Source organism: Mesoplodon mirus, assembly GCF_964341445.2.
Source record: "Mesoplodon mirus genome assembly, chromosome: 10".
NCBI lineage: Eukaryota > Metazoa > Chordata > Mammalia > Artiodactyla > Ziphiidae > Mesoplodon > Mesoplodon mirus.
In genome coordinates this window covers 78,187,454-78,201,475 of record NC_138986.1, presented here as the reverse complement: position 1 = coordinate 78,201,475, position 14,022 = coordinate 78,187,454, and positions in this window count along the sequence as shown.

Below are 14,022 nucleotides of genomic sequence, written 5' to 3'. Positions count from 1 at the left end.
AACCCACTCTAAAAAGGAATTTCAAAAACAGAACAAAGAAACAGGGAAATTCTTTACAATTCCTTCAGGGTCTCTGATGCAACCTGGAATGACCCTATCTACAATGACAGCTGGATGTGGCATAAGGCTGGACACTTGGGACTGAGAGGATTGGTGAGATTGGGTGAGCAAATGCAGACCCTTTAAAGCAATAATGCATGGCACCCATTCCATGGGTCCCAGCTCTCCAGGTTGAAGGGAATATTACTACAGCTATAACATGTACAGGAAACCTAGAGTATGGACACACTGTGAATACGAAAGGTTTCTAAAACTCAACGAAGAGTCCCTCTCCTGGTGCTCCGGTCTGACTTTCCAACTGCTTTCCTATCAATCTCCCAACTTGGAGAGACAGCCCCTTTAAGCTCCTGGTTCGCACAGGTTGCCAATTTCGCAGAGGATGAAAGGGAAGGGGGAGAACCAATGAGAGAGTAGCTGTTAGGCATTTGGATGGGCACATGTCACTCTAATTTCCCGGCAGGAAGAAGAATTAACCAAAGTCTCAGCCACCCACCGGGAACCAGTATAGGTCCTGAACCAAAAGTTTGGACTTGCGTTCAGCTCACAAAAAACGAGTTGAAAAATGGAGCTCAGGGGCACAGCAATTCACAAACTGGCAGAGTAATCAAGGCCAACTATCGTCCAAAAATCTGGTGAGGGAAGGCAACGAGGCGGACTTGAAAGCGAGGCAGAATAGCAGGAAACAGATTTCAAGAGGTACGTTGGAATCGCCTGTAAAGCACAGGAAGAGGGGCACAACTTCGACAATGATGCACTTGGCCAAAAAGGGCGTATGCGTTTTCTCCTGAATATATTCAGGAGAAAACGCATACACCCTTTTTGGCCAAGCAAGCAAGCCCGCAATGCAAATCTGCACTACAAAGAAGTATCACTTCCCACCGGTCAAAAGGGACATCCACAAAATGTGTAAAAACCAGAAAGGCAAGACAGGCCCTGGAGAACAGGGAGCCTTGTTATGCTGATGGGCGGGATGTAAGTTGCCAACTGCCTCACTGGAGGAGTGCATTGTGTTCCCTAAAACAAGTAAACAACAGAGCTACAGAGCCAAGGGCACTTCCAGTCTAGGGAATATACCTTGGGAAAACTGAAAATCCATAAGACAGAGCCACCCCCAAATTGAGGGCTGCACTGCTTACAGGAACCTCAACCTGGGTACACCTGAAATATCCCAGGAAAAATAAAAATGATTCCAAACATTGTGGAACTTATGTACGATGGAATATCCCTCAGCCATGAAATCAATGTCCTAAGACCAGTAGCAGCAAAATGAGTGGATTCAGGTACGATGATTCTAAGTGAAAGAAGTCACACAGGAAAAGAAACTTATCATAAGATATCACTTAGGAAGATCCTGTAAACATGGCTACACATGAACTGAGTTAGGCAAGAGAACAGAGTCTCACATTTAGAAAACACTCCTATGCCTGCTTAAGGGGGAAGGAGAGGGGGGGTGATGCATCAAACCAGAGTTTGATATAAGCACAGGTACCGTTCCAAAAACCAACTATGGAATAGACAAGACCTACACCTTCCTCAGTGAAAGGGACTCAAAACCCCATATTTCCCGCAGAGGAATAGATCTGACTACTAAGAATCTTAAAACCTATGTATTGATATGTCTCCGTAAGGGAATCAAGTGTGTCTAGACTGGCATAAACATGGCAGCGAGAATCAGCTCAAACCCACTCTAAAAAGGAATTTCAAAAACAAAACAAAGAAACAGGGAAATTCTTTACAATTCCTTCAGGGTCTCTGATGCAACCTGGAATGACCCTATCTACAATGACAGCTGGATGTGGCATAAGGCTGGACACTTGGGACTGAGAGGATTGGTGAGATTGGGTGAGCAAATGCAGACCCTTTAAAGCAATAATGCATGGCACCCATTCCATGGGTCCCAGCTCTCCAGGTTGAAGGGAATATTACTACAGCTATAACATGTACGGGAAACCTAGAGAATGGACACACTGTGAATACGAAAGGTTTCTAAAACTCAACGAAGAGTCCATCTCGTGGTGCTCCGGTCTGACTTTCCAACTGCTTTCCTATCAATCTCCCAACTTGGAGAGACAGCCCCTTTAAGCTCCTGGTTCGCACAGGTTGCCAATTTGGCAGAGGATGAAAGGGAAGAGGGAGAACCAATGAGAGAGTAGCTGTTAGGCATTTGGATGGGCACATGTCACTCTAATTTCCCGGCAGGAAGAAGAATTAACCAAAGTCTCAGCCACCCACCGGGAACCAGTATAGGTCCTGAACCAAAAGTTTGGACTTGCGTTCAGCTCACAAAAAACGAGTTGAAAAATGGAGCTCAGGGGCACAGCAATTCACAAACTGGCAGAGTAATCAAGGCCAACTATCGTCCAAAAATCTGGTGAGGGAAGGCAACGAGGCGGACTTGAAAGCGAGGCAGAATAGCAGGAAACAGATTTCAAGAGGTACGTTGGAATCGCCTGTAAAGCACAGGAAGAGGGGCACAACTTCGACAATGATGCACTTGGCCAAAAAGGGCGTATGCGTTTTCTCCTGAATATATTCAGGAGAAAACGCATACGCCCTTTTTGGCCAAGCAAGCAAGCAGCCAATGCAAATCTGCACTACAAAGAAGTATCACTTCCCACCGGTCAAAAGGGACATCCACAAAATGTGTAAAAACCAGAAAGGCAAGACAGGCCCTGGAGAACAGGGAGCCTTGTTATGCTGATGGGCGGGATGTAAGTTGCCAACTGCCTCACTGGAGGAGTGCATTGTGTTCCCTAAAACAAGTAAACAACAGAGCTACAGAGCCAAGGGCACTTCCAGTCTAGGGAATATACCTTGGGAAAACTGAAAATCCATAAGACAGAGCCACCCCCAAATTGAGGGCTGCACTGCTTACAGGAACCTCAACCTGGGTACACCTGAAATATCCCAGGAAATATAAAAATGGTTCCAAACATTGTGGAACTTATGTACGATGGAATATCCCTCAGCCATGAAATCAATGTCCTAAGACCAGTAGCAGCAAAATGAGTGGATTCAGGTACGATGATTCTAAGTGAAAGAAGTCACACAGGAAAAGAAACTTATCATAAGATATCACTTAGGAAGATCCTGTAAACATGGCTACACATGAACTGAGTTAGGCAAGAGAACAGAGTCTCACATTTAGAAAACACTCCTATGCCTGCTTAAGGGGGAAGGAGAGGGGGGGTGATGCATCAAACCAGAGTTTGATATAAGCACAGGTACCGTTCCAAAAACCAACTATGGAATAGACAAGACCTACACCTTCCTCAGTGAAAGGGACTAAAAACCCCATATTCCCCACAGAGGAATAGATCTGACTAGTAAGAATCTTAAAACCTATGTATTGATATGTCTCCGTAAGGGAATCAAGTGTGTCTAGACTGGCATAAACATGGCAGCGAGAATCAGCTCAAACCCACTCTAAAAAGGAATTTCAAAAACAAAACAAAGAAACAGGGAAATTCTTTACAATTCCTTCAGGGTCTCTGATGCAACCTGGAATGACCCTATCTACAATGACAGCTGGATGTGGCATAAGGCTGGACACTTGCGACTGAGAGGATTGGTGAGATTGGGTGAGCAAATGCAGACCCTTTAAAGCAATAATGCATGGCACCCATTCCATGGGTCCCAGCTCTCCAGGTTGAAGGGAATATTACTACAGATATAACATGTACAGGAAACCTAGAGAATGGACACACTGTGAATACGAAAGGTTTCTAAAACTCAACGAAGAGTCCCTCTCGTGGTGCTCCGGTCTGACTTTCCAACTGCTTTCCTATCAATCTCCCAACTTGGAGAGACAGCCCCTTTAAGCTCCTGGTTCGCACAGGTTGACAATTTCGCAGAGGATGAAAGGGAAGGGGAGAACCAATGAGAGAGTAGCTGTTAGGCATTTGGATGGGCACATGTCACTCTAATTTCACGGCAGGAAGAAGAATTAACCAAAGTCTCAGCCACCCACCGGGAACCAGTATAGGTCCTGAACCAAAAGTTTGGACTTGCGTTCAGCTCACAAAAAACGAGTTGAAAAATGGAGCTCAGGGGCACAGCAATTCACAAACTGGCAGAGTAATCAAGGCCAACTATCGTCCAAAAATCTGGTGAGGGAAGGCAACGAGGCGGACTTGAAAGCGAGGCAGAATAGCAGGAAACAGATTTCAAGAGGTACGTTGGAATCGCCTGTAAAGCACAGGAAGAGGGGCACAACTTCGACAATGATGCACTTGGCCAAAAAGGGCGTATGCGTTTTCTCCTGAATATATTCAGGAGAAAACGCATACACCCTTTTTGGCCAAGCAAGCAAGCCCGCAATGCAAATCTGCACTACAAAGAAGTATCACTTCCCACCGGTCAAAAGGGACATCCACAAAATGTGTAAAAACCAGAAAGGCAAGACAGGCCCTGGAGAACAGGGAGCCTTGTTATGCTGATGGGCGGGATGTAAGTTGCCAACTGCCTCACTGGAGGAGTGCATTGTGTTCCCTAAAACAAGTAAACAACAGAGCTACAGAGCCAAGGGCACTTCCAGTCTAGGGAATATACCTTGGGAAAACTGAAAATCCATAAGACAGAGCCAGCCCCAAATTGAGGGCTGCACTGCTTACAGGAACCTCAACCTGGGTACACCTGAAATATCCCAGGAAATATAAAAATGATTCCAAACTTTGTGGAACTTATGTACGATGGAATATCCCTCAGACATGAAGTCAATGTCCTAAGACAAGTAGCAGCAAAATGAGTGGATTCAGGTACGATGATTCTAAGTGAAAGAAGTCACACAGGAAAAGAAACTTATCATAAGATATCACTTAGGAAGATCCTGTAAACATGGCTACACATGAACTGAGTTAGGCAAGAGAACAGAGTCTCACATTTAGAAAACACTCCTATGCCTGCTTAAGGGGGAAGGAGAGGGGGGGTGATGCATCAAACCAGAGTTTGATATAAGCACAGGTACCGTTCCAAAAACCAACTATGGAATAGACAAGACCTACACCTTCCTCAGTGAAAGGGACTCAAAACCCCATATTTCCCGCAGAGGAATAGATCTGACTAGTAAGAATCTTAAAACCTATGTATTGATATGTCTCCGTAAGGGAATCAAGTGTGTCTAGACTGGCATAAACATGGCAGCGAGAATCAGCTCAAACCCACTCTAAAAAGGAATTTCAAAAACAAAACAAAGAAACAGGGAAATTCTTTACAATTCCTTCAGGGTCTCTGATGCAACCTGGAATGACCCTATCTACAATGACAGCTGGATGTGGCATAAGGCTGGACACTTGGGACTGAGAGGATTGGTGAGATTGGGTGAGCAAATGCAGACCCTTTAAAGCAATAATGCATGGCACCCATTCCATGGGTCCCAGCTCTCCAGGTTGAAGGGAATATTACTACAGCTATAACATGTACGGGAAACCTAGAGAATGGACACACTGTGAATACGAAAGGTTTCTAAAACTCAACGAAGAGTCCCTCTCGTGGTGCTCCGGTCTGACTTTCCAACTGCTTTCCTATCAATCTCCCAAATTGGAGAGACAGCCCCTTTAAGCTCCTGGTTCGCACAGGTTGCCAATTTGGCAGAGGATGAAAGGGAAGAGGGAGAACCAATGAGAGAGTAGCTGTTAGGCATTTGGATGGGCACATGTCACTCTAATTTCCCGGCAGGAAGATGAATTAACCAAAGTCTCAGCCACCCACCGGGAACCAGTATAGGTCCTGAACCAAAAGTTTGGACTTGCGTTCAGCTCACAAAAAACGAGTTGAAAAATGGAGCTCAGGGGCACAGCAATTCACAAACTGGCAGAGTAATCAAGGCCAACTATCGTCCAAAAATCTGGTGAGGGAAGGCAACGAGGCGGACTTGAAAGCGAGGCAGAATAGCAGGAAACAGATTTCAAGAGGTACGTTGGAATCGCCTGTAAAGCACAGGAAGAGGGGCACAACTTCGACAATGATGCACTTGGCCAAAAAGGGCGTATGCATTTTCTCCTGAATATATTCAGGAGAAAACGCGTACGCCCTTTTTGGCCAAGCAAGCAAGTGGCCAATGCAAATCTGCACTACAAAGAAGTATCACTTGCCACCGGTCAAAAGGGACATCCACAAAATGTGTAAAAACCAGAAAGGCAAGACAGGCCCTGGAGAACAGGGAGCCTTGTTATGCTGATGGGCGGGATGTAAGTTGCCAACTGCCTCACTGGAGGAGTGCATTGTGTTCCCTAAAACAAGTAAACAACAGAGCTACAGAGCCAAGGGCACTTCCAGTCTAGGGAATATACCTTGGGAAAACTGAAAATCCATAAGACAGAGCCACCCCCAAATTGAGGGCTGCACTGCTTACAGGAACCTCAACCTGGGTACACCTGAAATATCCCAGGAAATATAAAAATGGTTCCAAACATTGTGGAACTTATGTACGATGGAATATCCCTCAGCCATGAAATCAATGTCCTAAGACCAGTAGCAGCAAAATGAGTGGATTCAGGTACGATGATTCTAAGTGAAAGAAGTCACACAGGAAAAGAAACTTATCATAAGATATCACTTAGGAAGATCCTGTAAACATGGCTACACATGAACTGAGTTAGGCAAGAGAACAGAGTCTCACATTTAGAAAACACTCCTATGCCTGCTTAAGGGGGAAGGAGAGGGGGGGTGATGCATCAAACCAGAGTTTGATATAAGCACAGGTACCGTTCCAAAAACCAACTATGGAATAGACAAGACCTACACCTTCCTCAGTGAAAGGGACTCAAAACCCCATATTTCCCGCAGAGGAATAGATCTGACTAGTAAGAATCTTAAAACCTATGTATTGATATGTCTCCGTAAGGGAATCAAGTGTGTCTAGACTGGCATAAACATGGCAGCGAGAATCAACTCAAACCCACTCTAAAAAGGAATTTCAAAAACAAAACAAAGAAACAGGGAAATTCTTTACAATTCCTTCAGGGTCTCTGATGCAACCTGGAATGACCCTATCTACAATGACAGCTGGATGTGGCATAAGGCTGGACACTTGGGACTGAGAGGATTGGTGAGATTGGGTGAGCAAATGCAGACCCTTTAAAGCAATAATGCATGGCACCCATTCCATGGGTCCCAGCTCTCCAGGTTGAAGGGAATATTACTACAGCTATAACATGTACGGGAAACCTAGAGAATGGACACACTGTGAATACGAAAGGTTTCTAAAACTCAACGAAGAGTCCCTCTCGTGGTGCTCCGGTCTGACTTTCCAACTGCTTTCCTATCAATCTCCCAACTTGGAGAGACAGCCCCTTTAAGCTCCTGGTTCGCACAGGTTGCCAATTTGGCAGAGGATGAAAGGGAAGAGGGAGAACCAATGAGAGAGTAGCTGTTAGGCATTTGGATGGGCACATGTCACTCTAATTTCCCGGCAGGAAGAAGAATTAACCAAAGTCTCAGCCACCCACCGGGAACCAGTATAGGTCCTGAACCAAAAGTTTGGACTTGCGTTCAGCTCACAAAAAACGAGTTGAAAAATGGAGCTCAGGGGCACAGCAATTCACAAACTGGCAGAGTAATCAAGGCCAACTATCGTCCAAAAATCTGGTGAGGGAAGGCAACGAGGCGGACTTGAAAGCGAGGCAGAATAGCAGGAAACAGATTTCAAGAGGTACGTTGGAATCGCCTGTAAAGCACAGGAAGAGGGGCACAACTTCGACAATGATGCACTTGGCCAAAAAGGGCGTATGCGTTTTCTCCTGAATATATTCAGGAGAAAACGCATACGACCTTTTTGGCCAAGCAAGCAAGCGGGCAATGCAAATCTGCACTACAAAGAAGTATCACTTCCCACCGGTCAAAAGGGACATCCACAAAATGTGTAAAAACCAGAAAGGCAAGACAGGCCCTGGAGAACAGGGAGCCTTGTTATGCTGATGGGCGGGATGTAAGTTGCCAACTGCCTCACTGGAGGAGTGCATTGTGTTCCCTAAAACAAGTAAACAACAGAGCTACAGAGCCAAGGGCACTTCCAGTCTAGGGAATATACCTTGGGAAAACTGAAAATCCATAAGACAGAGCCACCCCCAAATAGAGGGCTGCACTGCTTACAGGAACCTCAACCTGGGTACACCTGAAATATCCCAGGAAATATAAAAATGGTTCCAAACATTGTGGAACTTATGTACGATGGAATATCCCTCAGCCATGAAATCAATGTCCTAAGACCAGTAGCAGCAAAATGAGTGGATTCAGGTACGATGATTCTAAGTGAAAGAAGTCACACAGGAAAAGAAACTTATCATAAGATATCACTTAGGAAGATCCTGTAAACATGGCTACACATGAACTGAGTTAGGCAAGAGAACAGAATCTCACATTTAGAAAACACTCCTATGCCTGCTTAAGGGGGAAGGAGAGGGGGGGTGATGCATCAAACCAGAGTTTGATATAAGCACAGGTACCGTTCCAAAAACCAACTATGGAATAGACAAGACCTACACCTTCCTCAGTGAAAGGGACTCAAAACCCCATATTTCCCGCAGAGGAATAGATCTGACTAGTAAGAATCTTAAAACCTATGTATTGATATGTCTCCATAAGGGAATCAAGTGTGTCTAGACTGGCATAAACATGGCAGCGAGAATCAGCTCAAACCCACTCTAAAAAGGAATTTCAAAAACAAAACAAAGAAACAGGGAAATTCTTTACAATTCCTTCAGGGTCTCTGATGCAACCTGGAATGACCCTATCTACAATGACAGCTGGATGTGGCATAAGCCTGGACACTTGGGACTGAGAGGATTGGTGAGATTGGGTGAGCAAATGCAGACCCTTTAAAGCAATAATGCATGGCACCCATTCCATGGGTCCCAGCTCTCCAGGTTGAAGGGAATATTACTACAGCTATAACATGTACGGGAAACCTAGAGAATGGACACACTGTGAATACGAAAGGTTTCTAAAACTCAACGAAGAGTCCATCTCGTGGTGCTCCGGTCTGACTTTCCAACTGCTTTCCTATCAATCTCCCAACTTGGAGAGACAGCCCCTTTAAGCTCCTGGTTCGCACAGGTTGCCAATTTGGCAGAGGATGAAAGGGAAGAGGGAGAACCAATGAGAGAGTAGCTGTTAGGCATTTGGATGGGCACATGTCACTCTAATTTCCCGGCAGGAAGATGAATTAACCAAAGACTCAGCCACCCACCGGGAACCAGTATAGGTCCTGAACCAAAAGTTTGGACTTGCGTTCAGCTCACAAAAAACGAGTTGAAAAATGGAGCTCAGGGGCACAGCAATTCACAAACTGGCAGAGTAATCAAGGCCAACTATCGTCCAAAAATCTGGTGAGGGAAGGCAACGAGGCGGACTTGAAAGCGAGGCAGAATAGCAGGAAACAGATTTCAAGAGGTACGTTGGAATCGCCTGTAAAGCACAGGAAGAGGGGCACAACTTCGACAATGATGCACTTGGCCAAAAAGGGCGTATGCGTTTTCTCCTGAATATATTCAGGAGAAAACGCGTACGCCCTTTTTGGCCAAGCAAGCAAGCGGCCAATGCAAATCTGCACTACAAAGAAGTATCACTTCCCACCGGTCAAAAGGGACATCCACAAAATGTGTAAAAACCAGAAAGGCAAGACAGGCCCTGGAGAACAGGGAGCCTTGTTATGCTGATGGGCGGGATGTAAGTTGCCAACTGCCTCACTGGAGGAGTGCATTGTGTTCCCTAAAACAAGTAAACAACAGAGCTACAGAGCCAAGGGCACTTCCAGTCTAGGGAATATACCTTGGGAAAACTGAAAATCCATAAGACAGAGCCACCCCCAAATTGAGGGCTGCACTGCTTACAGGAACCTCAACCTGGGTACACCTGAAATATCCCAGGAAATATAAAAATGATTCCAAACTTTGTGGAACTTATGTACGATGGAATATCCCTCAGCCATGAAATCAATGTCCTAAGACCAGTAGCAGCAAAATGAGTGGATTCAGGTACGATGATTCTAAGTGAAAGAAGTCACACAGGAAAAGAAACTTATCATAAGATATCACTTAGGAAGATCCTGTAAACATGGCTACACATGAACTGAGTTAGGCAAGAGAACAGAGTCTCACATTTAGAAAACACTCCTATGCCTGCTTAAGGGGGAAGGAGAGGGGGGGTGATGCATCAAACCAGAGTTTGATATAAGCACAGGTACCGTTCCAAAAACCAACTATGGAATAGACAAGACCTACACCTTCCTCAGTGAAAGGGACTCAAAACCCCATATTTCCCGCAGAGGAATAGATCTGACTAGTAAGAATCTTAAAACCTATGTATTGATATGTCTCCGTAAGGGAATCAAGTGTGTCTAGACTGGCATAAACATGGCAGCGAGAATCAGCTCAAACCCACTCTAAAAAGGAATTTCAAAAACAAAACAAAGAAACAGGGAAATTCTTTACAATTCCTTCAGGGTCTCTGATGCAACCTGGAATGACCCTATCTACAATGACAGCTGGATGTGGCATAAGGCTGGGCACTTGGGACTGAGAGGATTGGTGAGATTGGGTGAGCAAATGCAGACCCTTTAAAGCAATAATGCATGGCACCCATTCCATGGGTCCCAGCTCTCCAGGTTGAAGGGAATATTACTACAGCTATAACATGTACGGGAAACCTAGAGAATGGACACACTGTGAATACGAAAGGTTTCTAAAACTCAACGAAGAGTCCATCTCGTGGTGCTCCGGTCTGACATTCCAACTGCTTTCCTATCAATCTCCCAACTTTGAGAGACAGCCCCTTTAAGCTCCTGGTTCGCACAGGTTGCCAATTTGGCAGAGGATGAAAGGGAAGAGGGAGAACCAATGAAAGAGTAGCTGTTAGGCATTTGGATGGGCACATGTCACTCTAATTTCCCGGCAGGAAGATGAATTAACCAAAGACTCAGCCACCCACCGGGAACCAGTATAGGTCCTGAACCAAAAGTTTGGACTTGCGTTCAGCTCACAAAAAACGAGTTGAAAAATGGAGCTCAGGGGCACAGCAATTCACAAACTGGCAGAGTAATCAAGGCCAACTATCGTCCAAAAATCTGGTGAGGGAAGGCAACGAGGCGGACTTGAAAGCGAGGCAGAATAGCAGGAAACAGATTTCAAGAGGTACGTTGGAATCGCCTGTAAAGCACAGGAAGAGGGGCACAACTTCGACAATGATGCACTTGGCCAAAAAGGGCGTATGCGTTTTCTCCTGAATATATTCAGGAGAAAACGCGTACGCCCTTTTTGGCCAAGCAAGCAAGCGGCCAATGCAAATCTGCACTACAAAGAAGTATCACTTCCCACCGGTCAAAAGGGACATCCACAAAATGTGTAAAAACCAGAAAGGCAAGACAGGCCCTGGAGAACAGGGAGCCTTGTTATGCTGATGGGCGGGATGTAAGTTGCCAACTGCCTCACTGGAGGAGTGCATTGTGTTCCCTAAAACAAGTAAACAACAGAGCTACAGAGCCAAGGGCACTTCCAGTCTAGGGAATATACCTTGGGAAAACTGAAAATCCATAAGACAGAGCCACCCCCAAATTGAGGGCTGCACTGCTTACAGGAACCTCAACCTGGGTACACCTGAAATATCCCAGGAAATATAAAAATGATTCCAAACTTTGTGGAACTTATGTACGATGGAATATCCCTCAGCCATGAAATCAATGTCCTAAGACCAGTAGCAGCAAAATGAGTGGATTCAGGTACGATGATTCTAAGTGAAAGAAGTCACACAGGAAAAGAAACTTATCATAAGATATCACTTAGGAAGATCCTGTAAACATGGCTACACATGAACTGAGTTAGGCAAGAGAACAGAGTCTCACATTTAGAAAACACTCCTATGCCTGCTTAAGGGGGAAGGAGAGGGGGGGTGATGCATCAAACCAGAGTTTGATATAAGCACAGGTACCGTTCCAAAAACCAACTATGGAATAGACAAGACCTACACCTTCCTCAGTGAAAGGGACTCAAAACCCCATATTTCCCGCAGAGGAATAGATCTGACTAGTAAGAATCTTAAAACCTATGTATTGATATGTCTCCGTAAGGGAATCAAGTGTGTCTAGACTGGCATAAACATGGCAGCGAGAATCAGCTCAAACCCACTCTAAAAAGGAATTTCAAAAACAAAACAAAGAAACAGGGAAATTCTTTACAATTCCTTCAGGGTCTCTGATGCAACCTGGAATGACCCTATCTACAATGACAGCTGGATGTGGCATAAGGCTGGGCACTTGGGACTGAGAGGATTGGTGAGATTGGGTGAGCAAATGCAGACCCTTTAAAGCAATAATGCATGGCACCCATTCCATGGGTCCCAGCTCTCCAGGTTGAAGGGAATATTACTACAGCTATAACATGTACGGGAAACCTAGAGAATGGACACACTGTGAATACGAAAGGTTTCTAAAACTCAACGAAGAGTCCATCTCGTGGTGCTCCGGTCTGACATTCCAACTGCTTTCCTATCAATCTCCCAACTTTGAGAGACAGCCCCTTTAAGCTCCTGGTTCGCACAGGTTGCCAATTTGGCAGAGGATGAAAGGGAAGAGGGAGAACCAATGAAAGAGTAGCTGTTAGGCATTTGGATGGGCACATGTCACTCTAATTTCCCGGCAGGAAGATGAATTAACCAAAGACTCAGCCACCCACCGGGAACCAGTATAGGTCCTGAACCAAAAGTTTGGACTTGCGTTCAGCTCACAAAAAACGAGTTGAAAAATGGAGCTCAGGGGCACAGCAATTCACAAACTGGCAGAGTAATCAAGGCCAACTATCGTCCAAAAATCTGGTGAGGGAAGGCAACGAGGCGGACTTGAAAGCGAGGCAGAATAGCAGGAAACAGATTTCAAGAGGTACGTTGGAATCGCCTGTAAAGCACAGGAAGAGGGGCACAACTTCGACAATGATGCACTTGGCCAAAAAGGGCGTATGCGTTTTCTCCTGAATATATTCAGGAGAAAACGCGTACGCCCTTTTTGGCCAAGCAAGCAAGCGGCCAATGCAAATCTGCACTACAAAGAAGTATCACTTCCCACCGGTCAAAAGGGACATCCACAAAATGTGTAAAAACCAGAAAGGCAAGACAGGCCCTGGAGAACAGGGAGCCTTGTTATGCTGATGGGCGGGATGTAAGTTGCCAACTGCCTCACTGGAGGAGTGCATTGTGTTCCCTAAAACAAGTAAACAACAGAGCTACAGAGCCAAGGGCACTTCCAGTCTAGGGAATATACCTTGGGAAAACTGAAAATCCATAAGACAGAGCCACCCCCAAATTGAGGGCTGCACTGCTTACAGGAACCTCAACCTGGGTACACCTGAAATATCCCAGGAAATATAAAAATGGTTCCAAACATTGTGGAACTTATGTACGATGGAATATCCCTCAGCCATGAAATCAATGTCCTAAGACCAGTAGCAGCAAAATGAGTGGATTCAGGTACGATGATTCTAAGTGAAAGAAGTCACACAGGAAAAGAAACTTATCATAAGATATCACTTAGGAAGATCCTGTAAACATGGCTACACATGAACTGAGTTAGGCAAGAGAACAGAGTCTCACATTTAGAAAACACTCCTATGCCTGCTTAAGGGGGAAGGAGAGGGGGGTGATGCATCAAACCAGAGTTGGATATAAGCACAGGTACCGTTCCAAAAACCAACTATGGAATAGACAAGACCTACACCTTCCTCAGTGAAAGGGACTCAAAACCCCATATTTCCCGCAGAGGAATAGATCTGACTAGTAAGAATCTTAAAACCTATGTATTGATATGTCTCCGTAAGGGAATCAAGTGTGTCTAGACTGGCATAAACATGGCAGCGAGAATCAGCTCAAACCCACTCTAAAAAGGAATTTCAAAAACAAAACAAAGAAACAGGGAAATTCTTTACAATTCCTTCAGGGTCTCTGATGCAACCTGGAATGACCCTATCTACAATGACAGCT